The sequence below is a fragment of the Macrotis lagotis genome, chromosome 1 (assembly GCF_037893015.1).
Source record: "Macrotis lagotis isolate mMagLag1 chromosome 1, bilby.v1.9.chrom.fasta, whole genome shotgun sequence".
Lineage (NCBI taxonomy): Eukaryota > Metazoa > Chordata > Mammalia > Peramelemorphia > Peramelidae > Macrotis > Macrotis lagotis.
In genome coordinates, this window is record NC_133658.1 from 582,159,418 (window position 1) to 582,165,417 (window position 6,000).

Here is a 6,000-nt window from a genome sequence, read left to right on the forward strand (position 1 = left end):
AGTTATACAAAAGGGGTAGAGAGTAAAAAAATCTCTAAGACCAGAACTCACCCTAAGTGTAGCCAGGGTATTTAAGAGGAAAAGGCAACACAACCATGGCTAGTGTATTTGGGAACATCTCTAACAGCACCATAGATGCAGAATATTTAAATACTATGAGAAACAGGAGGGACGGAATTCTGTTGTGACAAGGTAGTATGGCTGTGGTTACTTAGGGCCATTTCTCACTTTATTATATTTTTAGTCTATTTAAAACAATAAAGCACCATAGTTATGCCCATTTCTGGAGGGATATAAAGGAGTGTGTGTTCTGTATGGTTTGTAAGAGGTTCTCAGGTTCCTTCAGTTGTGTTCAAGGACCAATCCTTAGAGTGTGTGATGTTTGTGCTTTCACGTTCAGTGGAAGTAACTGAGAGGTTCTTCTCTGCCCACTCTTGTCCTTCAAATAATTACATTTAATGGTGCTATCTGCATTTGATCAGGTGGCCTATTTATATAAAATTTATCTTGGATATGGGTGAAAAAAGGCAATAGTTGAAGGAATGGTGTTTAATTTATTCAATTAAAGTTAGTTCAATGTGAAGATCCATAAGTTTAGGCTGAGTTCTGAGCAATAATTTCTGAGCAACAGACTCTGAAGACTGAACATATACAATGTTTAGGATTATGCTAAAATACTGTAACAAAATTAACATTATGGATATTTAAAGATATACATGGTAATTATGCTCTAGGAAAATTAAGCATGCATGTTAAATAGTTCATATAAAATGACTATAATTAGTATTATTTTTTTGTATAACCAAACTACATTTTTAGCCTTTTTTAACTTCCTTAATATTTATTTTTGGAGGCACACAGCTAATAAGTGTCAGAGTTCAGATTTGAACTCAGGTCCTCCTGACTCTTGGTTCAGTGCTCTACCCATTATGCCACCTAGCTGCCCTTCTTACTTTTTTAATTCTCTAGTATCTATCATAGGTCTTAATTTGAAAATTTTCTCTAATACTTTGTATAGATCAGTCCTCATATATATATATGTATATATAAACATATATGTATATGTGTGTGTATCCTGGATCTAACATTTCCAGAGCTCACTGCTTCCATAAATTCTCTTCCCTACCCTATACCAAGAATGGAACTCTTTTTACTCCCATGACCTGCTCTCCAATATCTGAAGCACATTTTCTTCTGCTTCGTACTACCTTTTTCCTACAACAACTCTTGATCTGAATGTACTACAAAACTGTGGATGACCTTTTCCAAAGTCAGTAGCATAATCATTCTACTTAGGGTAGGGGTGTGGGAAATCCAGATCAGACTAGGATCAGTGATACTGGGGAAGGGAAAGGACCTTTTCTTGGGTCCTATATCTTTAGCATATGAATATAGGATACAGGACCTGAATATTGAGATACTGGAAAATGGGAACAGTGTTTAGGCAGAAAAGACTCCAGGTCCAAGGGTTGCAGCAGGAACATTCCAATCAATTATGAATTGTGCTCTTTTAAGTTTAAAACAGTTGCAGTTAGGTTCATCCAGGGCAGTAAAGTGGACTGTGTGGGGTAAAGAGAGACCACTTGATATTAAATTCTTTCCTATTTTGATCAGGAAAGAGGAAAAAGAGAAGAGGAGAACTTTGAATATCTAAAATGGGAGGTAGAGGTCATTACAAAAGAAAGAAAATTGGAGGCCAGAGATACAGAAGCATCTAAGTCTTTATATTTTTGTCCACTGTTTGTCATTTGACTTTATAATTCGATCTTCACCTTCAACTGGTCAACAGCTACACTGAAGCCATTCAAGAGCATTTTAATCATTCACTAAAATAGATTCTCTACTTCTCATTGTTTGACAATTTTTAAAAAATACTTTGTTACAAAAGAACATTATTTCTAGAGTGTTCCTTAATTGAGTTATCACTGCACAAGAAGGTTATAATCAACCTGAGGAGAGCAGATGTAGTTACATTTAAAAAATATTAGTAAAATGTCAAATTAATTGTACAGGCAATAAGTGCAGTGGGAATTCAGGTATCACTTTTAGAATGGTGGCCATAACATTCAAGAAGGTAAGATTCCAGTTGGGTTTTAAAGAATGAATTTTAATAGGTAGTATGGGAAAGTGAGACCAGTCCGGGGAGTGTGTATATGTGTTTGTGTGTGTATGGCTGGGGGCGATAATCTAGAAATAGAAAAGTACAATGTATGTTTGGAGAATAGACCCGTTGACTGGAACAGAGTTCATATAAAAAGAATTAAGAGTAAGGTGGTAGGAGTGCCTTAAATCTCAATCCTTGAGCAAAGTGGAGTCATTATTTTGAGCAGAGGTGTGATAGTATATATTGCAATATTTTGATAGATTAGTAGAATGTCATTGCCTGCTCATGACCATTTTGATTGTTTTCATATCCTTTCATGTTATTTCACGGTATTTTGTGGCATAATTCTTTCATGATACAATAAATGAAAAAGATCATCAAGGGTCTGTGTGAGTGAAGAAGGAAGTAAGATTGGCCCATTTCCAATAGATGGTCCAAATGTTGAACTAAATGCAAGAAATAGTAAAAAAAGCAACCCTGGATGAATCCTTTTTTTTTTAGTTTTTTTGCAAGGCAATGGGGTTAAGTGGCTTGCCCAAGGCTACACAACTAGGTAATTATTAAGTGTCTGAGCTGCATTTGAACTCAGGTCCTCCTGACTCCAGGGCCAGTGCTCTATCCACTGTGCCACCTAGCCACCACCAGGCCACCCCCGCCCCTGGATGAATCCTCTGTGAGGTGTTTATGGAACTACTTGGATAAGAACCAGATTTTATTTTTTTTAAATAATTGACTTTAAAATAACCAAATAAAATTAACATTTCCATATATATACTATAGAACAGAGAGGATTATACATGAAGCTGTGAATCTCTATTTTGTAGATAGCTTTTATATAGCTTTCAAAGCTGTCCTGTTTATTTGTGATTCCTTCTGTTCTTTCTTTTCTTCTCCTTTGGGGGTGGGAGGAGACCATATTCTGTCACCTTCCCCTTCCCCATTGGAAAAAAAGAGTAAAACAAAACTTTTGTGACAAATAAGCCTGGTCAAAGAGAATAGATTTCCAATTGGTCCTTTATATGAGTCACACATGAGCACCAATATACTTCCAATATAATTCACCAGCATGGCAACCACCTCACTTCGACACCCCCCCAAACTAATTATTAACTCAAATTTATAGAGGAAACATACCCTGTTCCCAGGACTAACATGGTTTAATAATAATGTCATCAATATAAAATAATCAACTCCCACCAAAAAATTATGAACCTGATGCATCATTTGGTCAATCATCTATTTATAATGTAGAACTAAGTTTACTGCAACATTGTTTTTCTGCAACCAAAGAACAGTAAGCACTTCTACCTCATAACTTTTCCTTCCCTTCATCTATTATAGTCATGATCTTCACCATCTCTTGGTCAATATAATCTAACTTGTTCCTGGATCTGGGACTCACCAGCATCAAGCATCTTCAAATAGTCTTTATGAAGTTCTCATTCATCACTGTTACTAGTTTGGATACTTGCAAAACAAGGTAAATAGTCATGGTCCCTGAAATTCAAAGAGCTTTAAGAGAAGTTAAAAGAATCACAGGGAATGGACTAGTGAAAACCATGGAAACTGGAAACAATAGAAATAAGCATCTCTGTGTGTGTGTGTGTGTGTGTGTGTGTGTGTGTGTGTGTGTGTGTGTGTGTGTGTGTGTCCTTTTATCAAATGAGAGAGAATGAGAGAATGAGAGAACTCCAGGGATAGACCCTGGGACAATTCAGTCAGGGATGATTTATTTGGGAGCATCTCTGGGTAAAAGCTCAGAAGCCAAGTGATTTTTATTTCATTTTATATTTTTAATTGAAAAAATGTATCATGATGTTAAAAAGTCAATAGTAGCAATAGCCTAAATTATGTTACTCTAATAAAATTTACCTTTCTACTTTTGTGTATATATATATATATATATATATTTAAAATTAGTTCTTTTATTTATTAAATACTGGCACAGACCACATGACAATAAAGTTTGTAATACTTTAAAATTCATTTGGTCTAAATTCTTGGCACTATAACAAGAGGAAAGTCTTGAGGTACTTGTCTTAATATTTGGGGTTGGCTATGTGGAGGGTAAAATCTCATAATTAGGTCATAGTAAGATTATTTTTGTCAATACTTGGTCAAGAATTATGAATTATTATTCTGAATCTTTTTCAGAATGGTTGACAGATGGCATATTTGGTCTTTCTTTTGCATCCTATTATTTTTTTATTTTTTAGGGTTTTTTTTGCAAGGCAAATGGGGTTAAGTGGCTTTCCCAAGGCCACACAGCTAGGTAATACTAAGTGTCTGAGACCAGATTTGAACCCAGGTACTCCTGACTCCAGGGCAGGTGCTTTATCTGCTATGCCCACCTAGCCGCCCCCTTTTGCATCCTATTATGAAGCAACAACTGATTTCTCCTGCATGTCGTGGTCCTGAAGTTACCTTCTATATTTTATTGTGATACTAGTAAAGTCACAACCTCTTTGTGTTCTATGTTACTCTGACTATAAGTTGCTGACCTACATTGGTGACAATGAAATCACAGGTTTGGTTTCTGTCTTTATTTATATAAATCAGTTTTGTATATCTATATATATCTATATCCAGCTATATATAAACAGATAAATATACTGTATATGACTAGTTACTATAAACTCTTTTGTCTTTTATTGTATAGCTACATTTATATACATATGTTTGTATGCATTATATTGACACACATATATATAATTAACATATATGCACAAAATTCTCTAGATATAGATCAATATATAGGGATATAATGATTCAGAAACATGATGACATCATAGTGACAATACACAAAATGGCATCTTGACTTCTTGGACCTAGACGTCCAATTGTCTTTCTATCTCATTTCTCTATATTTCTGCACTATGAAATGCCAGTATTTAGATTGTTCATTAAACATGTCCTTGCTTCTTTGTTGCTTGTTATTTTAAAATTGCTTTTGGTAGGCATTTAATGAAAAAGGAAATAGAGTATCCCCAAAGTCTTAGTGAGTTTTAAGTTTTAGTTTTAAACTACTTAAAACTACAACTGCATTGAGACTTTGGGGAGTGTGTGTGTGTGTATAGACAGACAGACAGCAACAAAGAGATATGACAGAAAGATCTATTGATTGGCAATTCAGGACAAAGAAGGGGAAGACTACTACCCCTTATATTGACTTAAGGATCTTGCATGTATCAGCTTTAGGTCAAATATAGATTTATCATTGAGGGCAAGCAATTTAGGATTAGGAGGACCCTTTGGGACCTGCCAATCCCTGTTGACAATAAATGGTAATTTCATCATGGGCACCTTTTCCTTTAGTGAAACTATGAAAGGGGTTGTTGACAGAATACCTTTGACTTGAAAAAGGTTCTGAATTTCTTGGTTGGACAATCTCAGAGTTAAGTACATGAGGACCAGGGAGCAGCTGCATGGCAGATATAGCATGAATATCTGTGCATCCTTTTTCTGTGCTATTTTAAAAACACACCCAACATCTTCTTGAGTTTCTGAGTTATATCTCTCTCATATTTCTTTCTTTCCCAAACCCTGAAAAAAAAGCATGCTTCACTGGAATCCATGGAGTCAATAGAGGAAAAATCAGGTCAGTATTAGAGTTACTAAGTCTTCATTATAGATATTGTGGGCAATGAAGGGACCATTAATACCTTTTCCCTCCCCCACAGTGCCCATTTGAGACATGTAGGTTGTACTTGTCTCCTTGTTAAAGGAGACCAAAAGCCTTGTGATTTCTTCACTGATAAACTAACCCCCCACCAATCTTTGCCAGCCCCCTACCCCACAGGTACCTATCTCCTATGCATCCTTCATCATTCTCAACCATAAAAAGAAAAGTCAGAAATGGAATCCTTAGTTTTTGAATCCATGAAATTCAAGAGCAA